Source organism: Periplaneta americana, chromosome 6, assembly GCF_040183065.1.
Source record: "Periplaneta americana isolate PAMFEO1 chromosome 6, P.americana_PAMFEO1_priV1, whole genome shotgun sequence".
Lineage (NCBI taxonomy): Eukaryota > Metazoa > Arthropoda > Insecta > Blattodea > Blattidae > Periplaneta > Periplaneta americana.
In genome coordinates, this window is record NC_091122.1 from 25,488,612 (window position 1) to 25,508,136 (window position 19,525).

Consider the following 19,525-nt stretch of genomic DNA (forward strand, 5'->3'; position numbering starts at 1 on the left):
TTTGTTGATTTCTAATGTCCGCCTGATAGCAGAAAGTAAATTCAAAGAGGGACAGAGATAGGTATGGAAATGGAGATGTCGAGAAAGAGAGAGAGGGACAGAAGCCCTATGCCTTTCCTGTATATACTTGTTGTTTTCAAGTACATTTTGTGCCACGCTCAGCGAACTCAATAGCCTGTCTGAACGCGAATGTAATTTTCTAAAACGCCCTCCATCCCCCTACTTCCTCACCATCATCACCATCAGCAATGCCCAAGTACTACTAGTGTCCACCCCTAATTAAAAGCCAAACTTCTCTTTTCTCCCCACCCCCTCTACCATTCCATTCCAAAACTAACCCAACCCCTTCACAAAACCCTTCTATAGTTACACGCATAGTTTCGTTTTAAATGTCTATAAAGCTACAGTATGTACGCCAAGGGGTGAAAAGTCACATTGCAAATTCAACCCATTCCCCACCCTATGCAGACATCTTCGTGAAGTATATAACCGCTTCACTGAATTAGTCATTATAAGCTCAAAACAGGTGGTGTTGAATAACAATGTTGGGAAAGAAATGTGTGATGTAAGATCATTCAAAAGTCACTTCAAACTTCAAAGCCTTATAAATACATTAGAATATACGAGATGGAGAAAAATAAAAACATCATAGTGTTCCGCAAACAATGGTGGTTTTAATTTATCACTATTTTGTATTTCTACAATGTGTAACAGAATAACTGTTCCAAATTCTCTGATGTGATAGAGGACATAAAAATAAACATTTTTCTTCTTATTTCTTTGCTTATTTTCGTAGTACCTTAAAATGGGGTAACTTTGCACAATTTTCTAGTTAAAAATTTGTTTTCAGTCTGTATGTTAGTGCAAACACTCGTGATGCCCCACTTCGATTACTGTGATATTCTGCTTACTGACCTAAGCGTTACTTCGGCGCAGAGACTACAACGTGTTCATAATATGTGCGTCCGTTTCGTCTGCAATATTCGCCGGGCTGATCACGTAACACCATCCCTCGAAATGTTGTCCTGGCTCCATCTAGAAGATCGTAGGAAAATCCACTGTCTTTCCCTTCTCTTTCACATATTGCATTTCTCCACTCCTGTCTATCTTGCGTCTCGTTTTCAAAATTTATCCACCCATCATAACCTAGACACACGATCACAACACTCCTCAATATATTATCCATTCCCTCCCACCGAACATCCTCATATTCATCTTCTTTCACTGTGGCTGTTCCTCGACTTTGGAATTCCCTACCGAGTAATGTCAGGGACTGTCAGATATCAAACCAATTTAAGAATAGGCTAACGAAATATTTTTCTAACAATTCTTGTTAACAATAATAGCTGTTTCTCAATGTTTAATCGTTATATATATTGTGACAGCGACGTGAGATTCGAACTCACGACCAGCGTCCCGCAAGAAAGCAGATCGCGCGGGGACGGCGCGCGGCGGAGAGAAGTAAGGGGGAAGGGCCTACGCGGCGAGAGAGTGGAGAGGGAGTTTGCGCGCGCATCTTCTGCTTGCCTAGAGAGGCCGAGAAATCCGTCGAAGTGGAAGACTCGCGAATTCGAACTTTCGAGGCTACGTCGCTGTGGTTATAACTTACGGTCGCGAAGGAACGACAGTAGTTTTCGGTTATTCAGTCAGTGAGTAAGCCAGAGCAAGCAAGCCAGACTTGTGTGCCGGAGTTCGACTCGAGTGTGCGTCCGCATCTGCGTCAGCATCCGAAGGCCTGAGTTCGAGTGCAATGGACCGCAGTTGGAGGGACCTGAGTTCGAGTACAGTGAACTGTCTCTGAAGGTCTGTGGTTCGAGATACTGTGAACTCGAGTGACTGAGATAGAAGAACTGTGAACTGAGAACTGATAGTTCTGATTTGTAAATAGTGCTTTGTAAATATTAGTTAAGATTAACAGTTCATTGTTGTTCGTACTAGTCCAAGTAAATTGTCATTGTCATCAGTGGAGTGCTATAACGAATACTGTGTTGAGTGAAAATCCAATTGTTGACGAGAGCGTTTAAGGCGAATTGTAGAAAGGAATTATTGTTGGAAGAATAAATCCTATTGTTGAGTTGAAATAAAATTACAATATAATATATTATTATTATTATTATTATTATTATTATTATTATTATTATTATTATTATTATTATGTAGTCTTTAAATGTCTAATTTTGATATGGGCATTTATTTTATACGTTCTAGGGGTATGCGGAAATGTATTTAGCCAGTCATATCTTCGAAAATAAATGTCTTTTGAAATTTATAATCGGCCAAAAATTGGTGCAAAGTTACCCATAGTAGGGGGTTACTTTGTACCGACAAAGAGGGGTGGTGCAAAGTTTGCCACTGCTGGTGTTACATTGCACCATACACGTGTTAAAAATTGAAATATACTTTATCAGGAACAGAAAAAATGGAAAAACAGGTTCAAAAACTGCTATAAATAGTAACACGGACAAAACTTTTTTTAAAAAACTACACAAAATTTCAATATAAGTGGTCACATTCTTCTAAAATATTGTTTCAAAAATATTTTCAGTTCTTTCGAATGACAAATCGAGACAACAGCACGTGAATAACTGTAAAAAATTATACGTATTATTTTGTGTCAAGTTCTGGAATGGAATATAAGCAACCCCTTTCTTTCTTGATACTTTCTTGGGTGGATTTAGTCTCCCAATTACATCCTCCCATTGATATTCCATAATATCCTACCTTTCAGGCCATTTGCATTTGTATCCTCCTCAGCATTTTCCTTTGGCATATTTGCAGATTGTTACCAAGTTTGGCAGTGAGAGACCATGTATGACTTCAATATGTAATAAAAAGAAAAACAAATTCAAGTAATTTAGCTGTAATACAAAGTGTGAATTATAGTAAGCGTTTTTAAACTTCATGGAAGGTCCTCAAATCAAAATAATGCAATTAAATTCTTTTAAAAATCTCGTTTGTGTTATTGTGCAAAGTAACCCCAATTTAGCCTCAAATTCACCTTGATTAGAAAATTATTCTGTAACACCATTTGCCGACAAAACAGCTGCACAAGCGAAACTAGAAAGTCTAAATGGATGAATAAGGAACAGATACATGTATAACTTATCTTGAGATTGTGCACACCATCTGTGATGAAAGATAATTAATTTGATCTATATTTCAATCAAATTATGCACACGTTCTGTTGTTAAGGTATAGAAATACCATAAACAAATTCTATGACCACGAACAGTGGAAAAATACTGTAAACATATACCATCAATTGGCGGAAGTGATGAACAAATAAATTTGGTCCACGTAAACACCCTTAGACCTATATAAAAAAATGTTTCATAGATGGTGCAAAGTTACCCCTGCAGGTGCGAAGTTACCCCATGTTACGGTACTTCTCAATATTTTAGGCATATGTATGTATTTATTAACACTACAATTGGGTATACATCCGGTGGCAGTGATATAATATACAATAATTACAGCAATAAAAGAAGAATAAAAAAATTAATAAAATAAACCTAAATTTATTTCTAACTATAAATAAATAGATGCAATAAACCTTGGACTATAAATAAAAATATTCTATAATAAGCAAAAGTAAACCTAACTTATAAATACTTCTATTTCACCTAACTATTACCAATTTAAGTAATTACATATCACCTTAATTAATTACAAATCAACTTAATTAAATATCACCTTAATTAATTACATATCACCTTAATTTATTTACATATCAACTAAATTACATATCATCTTAATTAATTACATATCAACTTAATTAATTACAAATCAACTTAATTAAATATCATCTTAATTAATTACGTATCACCTTAATTTATCTAGGCCTACATATCAACTAAATTACATATCAATCTTAATTAATTACATATCAACTCAATTAATTACATGACACAACTTAGATATTTACACTGCACCTACAATTACATTTTCAGTCTAATCTAATGAAGATCTCACCGGAAAAATAATGTAACATCAACTTAATGAAATATGTAACTCAGATGGAAAAAGTAATTTTGAAGCATTCATTTACAGTATACAATAACTTATTGCATTCATTATCTGAATAAACTTGTATCTTCGATTAGTCATATAGTTCTGCTGGTAAATATAGGTCTAACGAAATATTATGTCTCTGAAATTATTTCTCTTTCTCCTGAAACGTATATTATAGATTTATTGGTTACGTGCTTATTCCAGGGAAGTCTCCAATTAGGCCTATATTTTTCCTTTTTTAAAGAATTGTTTACAGATTAAAGACTAAACATGATGTCCTACACTTTGGCACAAACATTATTTTCCCCACCTTGTGTCAAAATAACGTCTTGAAGATGAAGCGATCGATTCTCCTGCTTTGCACACAGCCTTCATAACCTAAACTCCAAGCTACCTTTCACTTCGAACGTTCACTGGCATGGGTCAAGCGATCTTTTAACTTTGAGCCATGGATGAATATATAATAGGATGCGAAACTTACTGAGTTTCCCGTAACACATACTAGAGGCGCTGTTGTAGAAATTTATCTTGCTGCCACCTGTTGGGAGGAGGGGCGTTATTACATCTAGCAGCGCACCAGGTAGCGAAAAGAGTAACTAATTACTCCATGCATTTAGCAGCGCACCTGGTGACGAAAATGTTAAGTTGTGCATAATGTATCCCCTCCCACCATCATCGATATTCAAAACTAACCCAATTTAAAATAAAACATTTACATTTTTATTCCTCACAGCATCTTCCACTGAAAACTCTTAACGGAGTCAACAGGAAGATAAAAGAGACGATCTATTTTACACTTCCCAATTAAAATATAACCTGACAGAGACAAAAAAATGAAGCAAAAGGTTAGATAATTGAGATTGTATTCTTTGGGTAGTTATTGTACAGCGCAATGGAAAAGTCTGCAAGAACTACTTAGATAGTTCAATTTATTATATTATACTATTACTTTACAATACATTCAACAACATTATTTTTACAAAGTCCATAAACATCACTGTTTATACACACACATAGTATCACTTTATGTTCACTTATTAACAAGTTTCTGTCTGCCATCTTGTCTCCTCGAGCAATATCTCGAATGGATAAATAGAAAACTCTGGATAATGTACCCAACACGTAGTTCTAATGCTCACCATATACGATGTTGGGCGCTGATCATCTTATTTCAGCCCCCTGCCGCCAGATGGTGCTGACAGCAGTTTCGCATCGTATTATATATTTATCCATGTTTGATCTGCCTGGTAAGAAGTCAGTTATCTGACAACTGTACAAGAGCCGAATCACTGTTATGGCAAATGCCATCTATGGCTAACTTTCAGCGTATTCCGAATCTCACCGGTCCGGTGGCATCAATGACGTCACGTTGCAGCGAAATAAGGAACAAAACTGCTGGAAAGATCGATGGCTGTCATGGCGACTGTACAAGTTGTTGTCTGTGCTACGCTAGCAAAATTTTGCGAAATTTTCGTACTGCCATCTCGTTCAAAGAAAAGATAGCATAAATAATTTATTTCTTGAACCGGTAGTAATAACTGGTCCGTTGACATGTTCGCTCATAAGCCATTAACATATTGTTTTTACGTCGTGCTCATTACAAATAATACAGGAGAACTAAAGCAGAACACACCGCCATGACACAACAGTGCACGATGTCATTCGTCTGCTAATTCCCGCACTATACAAGAACCAATCAGATTCACTGATGGCGGCTGATGGAGACTGCCACCACCTCTGCAAGTTGATGGCACCGGTGCGACACCGGTGGAGTATCAATTACGTCATCGGTGGAATTCGGAACACCGTGAAGCCATCGGATTGCTCACCGGTGAGATTCGGAATACGCTCTTTGACATAGCTAGTCTTAGAACTGGCTCATGACCCATCCATATCAATCAATCAATCAATCACTCAAATAATTCAACCATTCAGTAGCCAATAAAAGGTACAACATTTCATCTATGCTTGAGAATTTGAAACGTCCTTTTAATTAATAATTTCATTTCTCATTGTGGTACGTTTTCTGCTTCCAACGAAAAATAATAAAAAAAAAAGTATATAACTTAAAATTTCCTCACTTCTACAGTTTTCAGTCATTCCTGAGAGAAGGAAAAAAAATATGCATAACAGAAAATAACAAAAGAACATCGCAGTATTTTTTTAGACTACAGAAACAACAGAAAGAGGGGGAAAAAATCAGGCTAAAACCGCACCGCGTGGAATTACGTACGTGGCTTTTTGTGTGAGTCATTTTCCTTTTATTTAAAAAACAAAATCTACTCTTCCACCTCCCCCGTCCCCCCTATCTTGCGGAAATGACCATTCCTTCACGGTGGCCGATGTGAGCCGTGCACCTCTATCTCTCTCTCTCGCTGTTATAACAGTACAGAAAAGGGGGTTCTCTTCTCTCTTCAGCCTGTCCGTCTAGCGAAAACTTTCCCCCTCTCCCATCTTCCAGTTGGCCGCATCTCGAGATATTTCGGACAGAAAACCCAGCAGTAACGCATCCTCTGATGTCTATACTGTCGTTTTGAAGAACATTCATCTCTTACATGACACGTAATGCCCGGGACCTCCCACCCCTCAGGCTTATAAACTTAACAATATTTGAAGAAGTGTCACCTGTCAGATCTTATAATAATAATAATAATAATAATAATAATAATAATAATAATAATAATAATAAGAATAATAATAATATAAATTTATTTATTTATTTTATTTTTATTTTATTTAGATTATTAACATGCAAAACAACAGCAAAAGGCCAATTACAGTTTAGCACAAGATACAGAACAAAATAAAACAACAAATGACGATGAGAATGAATGACAGAAAATGGCAGTGAGATGAAATACAATCAATATAATAGCCAACATTAATCATTGACCAAATGCAACAAAATAAATAGCACAAATAATTATTAAAATTAGTACAGTCAGATAATTAAAATAATGGCAATTAAATAAAATGAATTAGAAATGAATTAATGAAATCATATAAATGAAGACTGGAATAATAAAAGACACAGTGCATACAAATAATAATAATAATAATAATAATAATAATAATAATAGTAATAATAATAATAATAGTAATAATAATAATAATAATAGTAATAATAATAATAGTAGTAATAATAATAATAATACTTACTTACTTACTTACTTACAAATGGCTTTTAAGGAACCCGAAGGTTCATTGCCGCCCTCACATAAGCCCGCCATCGGTCCCTATCCTGTGCAAGATTAAGCCAGTCTCTATCATCATACCCCACCTCCCTCAAATCCATTTTAATATTATCCTCCCATCTACGTCTCGGCCTCCCTAAAGGTAATAATAATAATAGTAATAATAATAAGAATAATAATAATATCAATAATAATAATAGCAATATAATAATAATAATAATGATTTATTTTAGCTGGCAGAGTTAAGGCCGTAAGGCCTTCTCTTCCACTCAACCAGCAAAAAGTGTATATACATATGCATGAACTTACAAACAATCCAACAATTTGATTGAGATGAGAGTTACATGTATACAAAAGTTATTTACAAATTAAACAACAAAATACTATGAACTATTAATTAAACACTGAAATAAACTGTGTAGCAGAATTAAACTAAAATACATAGAATGTTAATATATTTCAAATAATATTAGATAATAGAAAGAGATTATTACGAGACAATTAAAATACAGCACAATCAGGATGATGTCTAAAGAGAAAAGTAACAATGTAGTCAGTGATAGTTTAAATCAGTATGATTGGAGTGAAATGCTAATAAGGTTATCTTTTAAGCTGTTCTTAAAGGTGTTTATTGTCTTGCAGCCCCTCATACTTTGTGACAAGGAATTCCAGTGACGCGAGGTGGATATTGTAAAAGATGATGAATAACAAGATGTTCTATGAAGAGGTATACTTAGCGTGCCACAGATAAGTGATCTGGTATTTACGTCGTGGTTAGAGTATAGATAAGAGAAACGAGACGAAAGGTAATTTGGTGTTGAAGTGTGCAGAATTCGAAAGAGTAAAGACAAAGAGTGTAAAGTTCTACGTTCTTTAAGTCGGAGCCACGAGAGACTTGCGAAGGACGGTGATATGTGATCATACCGTCGGATGTTGCACACGTATCTGACGCACATATTCTGAGCTCGCTGTAACTTGACTGACAATTCAGAACTTAGGTCACTTAACAAAACGTCACAATAATCGAAGTGCGGCGTTACTAGGGTTTGCACTAGGGTAAGTTTTAGTTGCTGGGGCAAGAAGTTTCTCAAGCGACTCAAACAGTGAATGGAGGAACAGATTTTTTTTATCGTTTCTTTAACTTGAAAATTCCAACTTAGATTATTATCAAAAAAGAAGCCAAGATTTTTTACGACAGATGAATAAGGGATTAGCGTGTTGTTAAGAGTAACAACTGAAAGATTACTGTTATTAAGGGAGTTAACTAAACGCTTATGTCCAATAATTATGGCTCGAGTCTTACTTGGATTAAGTGCGAGTCCGAAATTGGCCGCCCAAGTGGAGACAGTGGCTAGGTCACAATTTAACTTGTCAATCGATTCATTGATCGTATTGGGTCTGGAATGTATGTAAAGTTGTAGGTTGTAGTAATAGTAATAATAATAATAAGAAGAAGAATACGAATAATGATAATAGTAATAATAATAATAATAATAATAATATTAATAATAATAATGTGACCAGAATATTGTACGAAATGGAAATATAAAAATTGGAGATTTATCCTTCGAAGAGGTGGAAAAATTCAAATATCTTGGAGCAACAGTAACAAATATAAATGACACTCGGGAGGAAATTAAACACAGAATAAATATGGGAAATGCCTGTTATTATTCGGTTGAGAAGCTCATATCATCCAGTCTGCTGTCTAAAAATCCGAAAGTTAGAATTTATAAAACAGTTATATTACCGGTTGTTCTGTATGGTTGTGAAACTTGGACTCTCACTCTGAGAGAGGAACATAGGTTAAGGGTGTTTGAGAATAAGGTGCTTAGGAAAATATTTGGGGCTAAGTGGGATGAAGTTACAGGAGAATGGAGAAAGTTACACAACACAGAACTGCACGCATTGTATGCTTCACCTGACATAATTAGGAACATTAAATCCAGACGTTTGAGATGGGCAGGGCATGTAGCACGTATGGGCGAATCCAGAAATACGTATAGAGTGTTAGTTGGGAGACCGGAGGGAAAAAGACCTTTAGGGAGGCCGAGACGTAGATGGGAGGATAATATTAAAATGGATTTGAGGGAGGTGGGATATAATGATAGAGACTGGATTAATCTTGCTCAGGATAGGGACCGATGGCGGGCTTATGTGAGGGCGGCAATGAACCTTCGGGTTCCTTAAAAGCCATTTGTAAGTAAGTAAATAATAATAATAATAATAATAATAATAATAGGCCTAATATAGGATCTACTGTTGTGCCTAAGGGCAGGTCTTTGACTGCAAACCCAGCTTTCTCCAGTCTTTCCTACTTTCTACCTTCCTCTTTGTGTCCTCATATGATCCATATATCTTAATGTCGTCTATCTGATATCTTCTACTATCATGAACTCTTCTCCCGTTCACCATTCCTTCCAATGCATCCTTCAGTAGGCAGTTTCTTCTCAGTCAGTGACCCAGCCAATTCCCTTTCCTCTTTCTGATCAGTTTCAGCATTATTCTTCCTTCACCCACTCTTTCCAACACAGCTTCATTTCTTATTCTGTCTGTCCACTTCACACGCTCCATTCTTCTCCATATCCACATTTCAAATGCTTCTATTCGCTTCTCTTCACTTCGTCAAAATGTCTATGTTTCTGCCCCATACAATGCCACACTCCACATAAAGTACTTCACTAGTCTCTTCATCAGTTCTTTCTCCACAGGTCCGCAGAAGATTCCCCTTTTTCTATTAAAAGCTTCCTTTGCCATTGCTATCCTCCTTTTGACTTCCTGGCAGCAGCTCATGTTACTGCTTGCTGTACACCGCAAGTATTTGAAGCTGTCCACTTGCTCTACCGCCTCATTTATAATTCGCAAGTCTATCTTCTTTATTTTTCTTCCTATGACTATGGTCTTCGTCTTGTTGGCATTTATCTTCATTCTATACTCCTTACAGCTGTCATTTAGCTCTAGTAGCATATGCCTTTGTAACGCCACCTCTTCTGCAGACAACGACATATCATCAGGAAATCTTATGCGCTTTATTCTTCTTCCTCCTACTATCACCCCTCCCATGTTCTGAAAAGAGGTCTTCACTGAATCCTCCAAGTAGATGTTGAACAGGATAGGTGATAAAGGTCAATAATAATAATAATAATAATAATAATAATAATAATAATAATGATCTCCTTTCCTTGGTTCTCTACATTACTGCTCTTCTTCAACGCCTATTTCTTAATTTTCACCTCGATTGTTTCGTCACTAATCTATTTCTTATACTTTTTTCTCTCTTGTATGTCTCCTTCATTTATTTCAACTGTACAGTCCATCTGACTTGAGTATTGTCTATTTCGCCTCCCTCTATTTCACATTATTTATTCTCTATTCGTTTCTTCTCCTTCCTTCCTTCTCTTTCCCCTCCCATCCTTTCCTTTCACCTTTGCTTCCTCTATCCCATTCCTCATCTTTTCTTTCTCTCCTCCTTCTACTAGTTCTTATTTTCCTCCCACCTGTCCTACTCTTCTTTCTTATCCCCCTCTTACTTCCTCTGATTGCTCTTCTTTTGCTCTTCTTTCTCTTTTCCTCTCCTTCTAGTGTTATTTTTTTCTCTTCTCTTGTCTTTCCTGCCTCCTTTTTATTTATCTTCTTTTCTATCTTCTTTTGTCTTTTACTTCTTTCTTGTCTTTTTATTCTATTCTCTTCTCTTCTCTTCTTTCCTCTCTTGTCATATTTCTTATTACCTTTTTTCTCTTTTCTTTTCCTTTTTTGTCTTCTTTCCTATCTCCTCTTCGTCTCTCTTCCCTCATGTTATTTCTTTCCTTCCTATCTTACGTTCTCTTTTCTCAATTATTAGGCTATTTTCTTTCTTGTCCTTTTTCTTTTTTCTCATTTCTAGTCTTCAGCTATTTTTTATTATTCACTCTCGCAAGTCTTCTTTTATGTCCTCTCTCCAGTTTTATCATTTTTTCTTTCTTTTTTTTTCTCTGTCCTCTTGTCTTCATATCTGCTTTCTTCTCTCGTCCTTTTTCTTGTTTTCTGTACTCTCATCTCTTCTAGTCTTCTACACCGCAGTATGTGCGATGGATTTCTTCAACTCATAAATTGTCGTAGTTTGTTCAAGAACATTCTTTCCTTCAGTTAGCACCACGCCCAATAATCTGCTGTGTTAATATCTGGAGATCTTGCTGGCCAAGTTACAGGAAAGCGTCTACTGATAACACGGCAACCAGAGCTGTCAGAAAGAAACTCGTTGCCATAGTGATGCAAAAAAAAATGCCAGTGCCAGAATGTTTAAGATTGTGTAAAACGTGAAGAAATTTTGAGGAATTACTTAATTTTTATTTTTAAAAAATCCTGTACTTTACCCAAAACTCTACTCACTAGGGAACGGTTTCGGCTCGAACAGGAATTTTGTATCCAAAATTTGTATACAGGCTCATCTTTACATCCCTGTAAAGCTCCCAAAAGCATTCGTTTGTGTAATGTGTGGTTTGTCTGTTAGAGCACTGTACAAGTTTAGGGGTGGGGAGAGCACTGCACAAGTTAAGGGGATGGGACACCTTACCCGTAAGCCTAGCCTAGCCTAGAAGCTAGTGCGAGTGGTAAAATGTCTAGAGCCCATTTAAGAACATTTTTCTCCAACGTTCTGTCTGAAAATATTGCAGCTAATCAAAAATGTGGACTGTTGTGTGAGTCATTGAAAATGCACAAGGACACAACCTTAATAAATGAATCATTCCAAGGCTAGGACGTGGAATGTATGATCATTCCACCTAAAAAAACTAAATATTTCCAGCCTCTGGATATCTATTTCCTTAGACAATATAAAATATATGCTCGGAGGATAACAGATTGCGTAAGGACTCTTGCTGAGAATCCAGAACTTAACTTGGGAAATCGAGTGTTTATAATGAAAATGCACTCTGTTATTCATAACCAGTTGTCTACTCCAGTGTACCGCCCTATGCTTCAGTATTCCTGGCAGTCAGCTGGTTACGTGAATCGTGAACAAGACTCGGACTTCAGAAAAGTAATTCAGGTGACATTTGATTTTTCAGCACTGGAGTGTGGTTCAGAAGATTGTTCAGGTGTTGCTTCTGCGTGTTGTGCTTATTGCTCTGCTCCATGCTGTTTCATGCATTTTATAGAGAATCCTCATGTACATTTTTAAAGAAGTGTATTGACCAATACCAACCAAACGGAGAGTTACACAAATGAATGCTTTTACGGTCTTCATCACCATTGTGAGGTAAGCCTATGTACAAATTTTTAACCAAAAATTCCTGTTCGAGCCCAAAACCCTTCCCTTGTCAGTTCGATTCCTCAATCTGAGACACCTTATTATCAATTTTTATGGTTGTTTCTAATAAACTTGATGGAGACCCTGATGTTTAGTCTTAAAAATTTGGTAGAGTAGTACATTTTTTCCCCCTCCACAAAATGCTAATAAATAAAACGAAGACGTCGTCGGTGGGCAGTGTGTGTACATTGTCCTTAGGTTCGGCGTTGCCCGTCTGTTGTAATAAGGTTTCCACTGCGATGGTTGTTTTAAATATATCGTATGCTTGCTCCAGACAAAGACGGAGTATTGTGTTCAGGCCACTGACGAGAAAACGAACGGACTTTTCCTCCAACCCCTTTTTCGTGGTGGTAGTGGTGGTGGTGCTTTAGTAATGAAATAATTAAAATTGCATTTTCTCGCATTGTGTAGCGTCGTAACCTCATACTACTCATACTCCTCGTCTCTTTTTATTTTTCTCCCTCTCGCCTTCCCTCTTTACCTTTCGGTTAGCTATGTAAATTTCTCTTCTGTAACGTTAGGGAAGAAGGGTGGAGGGAGGAGGAAATTGTACCTTACGTTGGTGTGTTTATATACGTATGCATGTGTTTTCTTCTTTTTTTTTTCATTATTATTATTACAATTCCTTTTCTGTCTCAGTTTATCTTTTTTCTATTCTCTTTTAATTTTGTTTACAAATTCTGTACTTGAAAGTCTTTTCTTGCCTTTGCCCCCCCCCCCCACCCGAAATTGTCAGAAATTGTTGCCTTAACTATATTAATCAGTGGACTCGGTAGGTAAATTTTCTTGTTCACTTTCGTCGCTTGTTTTCCCAAACGCGTTTCTATAGAGACTGACCACCGCTTCTCGTTTTTCTTCCGAATTTAATTTATACTGAATGCTTTAACCCAATAACAAATTCCTTCATGTAACAAATGTTGGTACAATATTGAACATGTTAAAAAAAATGAAATCCTATTTTCTTTATTAATTTTTTGTGGCATTTTATAAACTTCTGCACGTCCTATAATTTTGTTAGCTTACATTTCAATAATTGAGTACCGGGTCCTTCCCGGGGGTAAAAGGCGGTCAGAGCGTGGTGCTGACCACACCACCTCATTCTAGTGCCGAGGTCATGGAAAGCATGGTGCTCTACCTCCATGCCCCCCAAGTGCCTTCATGGCATGTTACGGGGATACCTTTACCTTTTACCTTTTACAAATGGCTTTTGTGCGAGATCGTGCGTATTTGCTTGGTTTCCGCACAAAACCAATCCGCGGAAAGTCTAAAATTCCACATTCAGTATTCCCAACCTAACACACATAACAATTTCCCTCTTCTTACCGCTTAAGTGACATATTGATTTTACTGCTTTAGGCTTTTAATATATTATTTTTAGAGACGTTCAATATAGTAATAATAATTATAGATTGAAACTTACCACTGCAATTTCGCCTGAATTGCACTGTTAATTATTGTTTTAAAATATTTGCAAAATTAAGTAAACTCTACAACTCCACTAAAGTTACTGCATTCGTGATGCAAGTAACATTAAGGAAGCCGTGAAAAAATCAGCAAGATTCCAGACTCATCATAGACTGGGGGGAAAAAAGACAGACGTATATCACGGCCTTCTGGAGTATAGTAAACACAGAAAACATTTTAAAGCAACAATGTTGAAGATAGATATTTTTGTTTTGCAAATTTGCCGTTATTTAACAGAAACCAAGATGGAGATTTCATTGCAACTAATTAGAAATTCCTCTTTCAGATATGTAATAAACGATCTTCGCAAAAAATAATGTACGATACACGAGTGGTATGTTTTCTTTCAATTCTCGGAAATTAAAAAAGCTAAACTACGTTTCGCTTTTTCAAACTTTTCCTCGAACATGAAAACTTCAACATACCGCTCTTGTAACGCATATTACTATTAAGGAACCCGCAGGTTCATTGCCACCTCACATAAGCCCGTCATCGGTCACTATCCAGAGCAAAATAAATCCAGTCTCTATTATCATATCCCACCTCCCTCAAATCCATTTTAATATTATCCTCCCATTTACGATTCGGCCTCGCCAAAGGTCTTTTACTCTCCAGCCTCCCAACTAACACTCTATATGGATTTCTGGATTCACCCGTATGTACTACATGCCCTGTCCATCTCAAACGTCTGGATTTAATGTTCCTAATTATGTAAGGTGAAGAATACAATTCGTGCAGTTCTGCGTTGTGTAACTTTCTCCATTCTCTTGTAACTTCATCCCTCTTAGCCCCAAATATTTTCCTAAGCTCTTATTCTCGAACACCCTAAACTTCTGTTCCTCTCTCAAAGTGAGAGTCCAAGTTTCACAACCATACAAAACAATCGGTAATAGAACCATTTTATAAGTTTTAACTTTTTTTAAAAAAACGTTCGTTGAATCAGAGACCATATTATATTAGGGTTGAAATTGAAAAAAAATTAAGCACACAAAATCTAATTACTGCTTTAAAAATCATTTTAAAATATTTTATATGTTCATCGCTGTGGAGTAACGGTTAGCAAGCCTGACCGTGAAAGTAGCGAGCCCGGTTCAGATACTGGTTGGGACAAGTTACCTGGTTGAGGTTATTTCCGTGGTTTTCCCGCAACCTATTAAGAGTAAATGCTGGGTAACTTTCGTCACTGGACCCCGGACTCATTTCACCGGCATTATTACCTTCATCTCATAGCAGCTGATAAAGCGTCGTAAAATAACCAATTAAAGAAATAAAAATTCGGATAAAAATTTCCACATAAGTTACCGTTTCTCTAATACGCTTAGCTTAACATAGTCTGTTGTTTTTTGGGTTGATATATCAGTTTTTGTTCACTGTGTATTTATTTATAACAACGTTCCATTTTTGAAAATGATTGTTAAACGACGCTGTATTTATCGTTTATGGAATTGATAATAGCTAGACGCTATTGTGGTCACATGAAATCAAGAATCGACCAAGAAATTTTCTGACTTCATTTTGCAGTTGAGGAAAACCTAGGAAAAGCCCAACAAGGAAATCAGCAGAAGCGGGTTTCGAACCCACTCCGATCACAAGCAGTATCGGGGCACAAGTTCGTCTCGTTATCCCTACACCATCCCATAGTTCTTTCTTTCACTACCAGAACAACTGCATAAGACAGGTTTTCGTAGAGCAGTTCGTTTTTTTTACGTGCATTCTAGCACCATAGATTCGTACGGATAACGTATAACCTCTACATTTATGGTGTCATTAGATAAAACGGCAATTTAACGAAAGAGAGGCGCTTTGCAAAGAAGAGTTGAATTAAATAGGGTTTACTTTGCGGTACGGAACGGAGCAGCATTTAACAAAAGAGTTTAAGTTTTCAGACAACGAAAGACAGACAAGTTATTTAGGAGCACATCTGATAGATAAAACGGCGAAACCTCGTACAATCGCGAAGGTTTTAATCCTCTCAGCTTGAATGACTGAATAATTTAATTTAAGCCTTTGGGTTTCATTTCCAATATTAATACCTTTGAGCTGTAACCACATCGTTTGTACTCTTAACACAAGGCCAGAATTTATTTCATGAAACAAATTTACAGCTTTCAACTGTTTTCTTGGTAAAACTGCAATAATGGCTATTTGCAGAATATGTTGCCATTAGCAACGTAAAGCCGCAGTAATGAAACCACGATGAAAAAGTAAACGATGAGATGGAAATACAGGATGTTCAAAGGGAATGCAGACGTACAGTACTTCAGGAAGATTTTAATGCATTATTTAACGACGCTGCATCAACCTCGAGAGTTTATCTAGTGTCAGTAAATTGGTGATAAATAGATGGTATTTTGGCAAGGTGAGTTATAGGATTACCCGTGCTTAAAATGTGTCGTATGCTGGGAAAATTCTCAGAAAGATACGAATTTCATTCACTGTGGGATTCGAACCCGCTAACCTTAGACCACGCAGGTTACCGGGAAAATGTTTACTGGGTTAAACTGCAGAAACTTGGAGAAATTTGCAGATATTCAGGCAAGAATACAGCGTCCACAAATCTTTGCTTCTATTAGCAGAAGAATGCGACAGCAATATTGCTTGAAGACTATGAAAAGCTGTATGCTTACTTCCATCAGGATACCTTCACTGCACATACAGCCGCTATATCATCAAAAGCATTAGAAATAGTACTCTATGTTACGATACAAAGTTGAGAAGTGCGTTTACAAAATCGAGGAAAAGTTTGAAAAACGAGGAGAGCGAGTTTTTCGATTTTCCGAGATTTTGAATTGTTTATGCTTGCAAATTGAATTAATTTGCATACTATATATTGTATATTTCTGTATAGCTGAAATGTTGAATTGTTTATGCTCGTAAATTGAATTAATTTCGGCATATGTATTATAAGGCTATGTCTTTCTCGTGTTAAATTCTATAGTACCTGGTTTACATGTTTCGGACTGTTATGGGTGCTGGTCTTGGCGCCTTTTGTTTTTAATATTTGAGGACAAAAATTCGCTCCGGCGCCGGGGATCGAACCCGGGTTCTTGGTTCTACGTACCAAGTGCTCTGACCACTGAGCTACGCCGAATTCAATCCACAACACCGGACCGAATCATCCTCCTTCAATGCTCCCTTTGTGGCTTGACTCCAATTTAGGGATATATGTTGACGTTTAAATGTCCAATATCAACTGCCATTATACTAGGAACGCACTCAGTTGAGGACTTATTTGGCCGGGATTCCGCAGTTATATGCACTGCTAGGTGTGAGAATATTATGGATTTATTAATTTGTCCTACAGAATTAATAAAAAAAATCTATAATATTCTCATAGCTGCAGTGCATATGTCTGTACAGATTACTGTGCATTTAACTGCGGAATCCCGGCCAAACAAGTCACTCAGCTGAGTGCGCTCCTAATATAATGGCAGTTGACATTGGACATATACGTCAACATATATGTCTATATATATATGGAGTCAGGCCACAAAGGGAAACATTGATGGTGGAAGGTTCGATCCGGTGCTGTGGATTGAATTCGGCGTAGCTCACTGGTCAGAGCACTTGGTACGTAGAACCAAGAACCCGGGTTCGATCCCCGGCGCCGGAGCGAATTTTTCTCCTCAAATATTAAAAACAAAAGACGCCAAGACCAGCAACAACCAGTTCTGAAGAAGGCCCATAACAGTCCGAAACATGTAAACCAGTATGATAGAATTTAACACGAGAAAGACATAGGCCTATAATACATATGCCGAAATTAATTCAATTTACAAGCATAAACAATTCAACATTTCAGCTATACAGAAATATACAATACATAGTATGCAAATTAATTCAATTTACAAGCATAAACAATTCAACATTTCAGCTATACAGAAATATACAATACATAGTATGCAAATTAATTCAATTTACAAGCATTAACAATTCAACATTTCAGCTATACAGAAATATACAATATATAGTATGCAAATTAATTCAATTTTCAAGCATAAACAATTCAACATTTCAGCTATACAGAAATATACAGTGCATAGTATGCAAATTAATTCAATTTACAAGCATAAACAATTCAACATTTCAGCTATACAGAAATATACAGTACATAGTATGCAAATTAATTCAATTTACAAGCATAAACAATTCAACATTTCAGCTATACAGAAATATACAGTACATAGTATGCAAATTAATTCAATTTTCAAGCATAAACAATTCAAAATTTCAGCTATACAGAAATTTACAATACATAGTATGCAAATTAATTCAATTTTCAAGCATAAACAATTCAACATTTCAGCTATACAGAAATATACAATACATAGTATGCAAATTAATTCAATTTTCAACCATAAACAATTCATCAGTTGAGCTATACAGAAAATTACAATACATAGCAGGAAGACTAAATCAATTTGCAAGCAGTATCTCTGTATATAATTTGAACTGGTAATGGAAATTACGGGAAAACGGCTGAACGGATTTTAATAAATGACCCCTCATTTTGAAGCTTGGAACCCAAAGTTTTTCGGAAAAATAATACTTTTCAGTGAAATGTCAATTTTTCAACATAATTTTCCTATTTTCCAAAATCCATCTGTCGTCAGTTTTCAGAACTAGCTAATTGCATTCACGGCCGACTTGATGTTCCCTTCGCTTTAACACAGGGATCAAAATGAATTGTCAAGGCCGGTAAAGAAGAAGCGAAACGAGCATCAAGTCGGCCGTGTTGCATTTCAGAATAAAACAAAACACAAACTACAGTAAACAATATTACACGATCTGCGAGAATGCTGACATATTTAGAGCTCAAATTAAATTGGTTATTAAAAACTTAACTCACTAAAAATAATTTACAGGTTCGATTCTGTGGTGTGTAATTTTCTGGGTACAGCTGTGTATTGGATATTAAAAACTACGAAACTTGAGGTGGTTTGATGACATTATTATCATTAGAAATGAAATATTATTGTAGTTAATGCCATAATGCCATGATGCGACTATTTTTAATTAATTATACTTATTAATGCTATATTGATGATATGAAAGTGAAACGTTTTGGGGTTATATAAGTAGATGTAGAGAATAACTTAAATTGGATTTTGATTTCTATATTTTACTGAGTGGCGGCTATATAGTATATATAGTATATGTTACTGAAAGCTATAAAACTTACGTCAGATAATAATATTATTAATAATCAAATATTTTTATAATTATTAATCAAGTGGGATTGGGTCTTTTTCATATATTTAATGGCGGTGTGGTGTAAATATTTATATGCGTGGTTCTCTTCAGTATTGGCTCGAGAGAGAGTATGTTTCATTATTATGGAAGCTAATAACTTTCAGAATGTCTGGTATTCTTCATTGAAAATAAATCTGAAAAATGTTTATTTGAACGTCTAATGAACTTAGTTTGCAGCATTTGCTGTACAAGCCACTAGTTTGCTTATAAACTGCCCACTGCTATGTCCCTGGACTCTATAATGAAATTGTCATATCTCCTTCACATTTTATGGGAAATAAAATCGATATGTGTTCACAAATCCATGTGACTAAAT

The 19,525-nt window shown here is 36.1% G+C and overlaps 1 long non-coding RNA gene and 1 other non-coding gene across 3 annotated transcripts in view; both read right to left on the bottom strand.

Moving 5' to 3' along the window:
• Positions 1 to 19,525, bottom strand: part of LOC138701154 (uncharacterized) — a 761,914-nt gene that overhangs the window by 466,088 nt on the left and 276,301 nt on the right. The gene's annotated exons all lie outside the window — the stretch shown is intronic.
• Positions 16,975 to 17,047, bottom strand: TRNAT-CGU (transfer RNA threonine (anticodon CGU)). Its single transcript has one exon. It is a non-coding gene; the product is annotated as a tRNA-Thr (tRNA).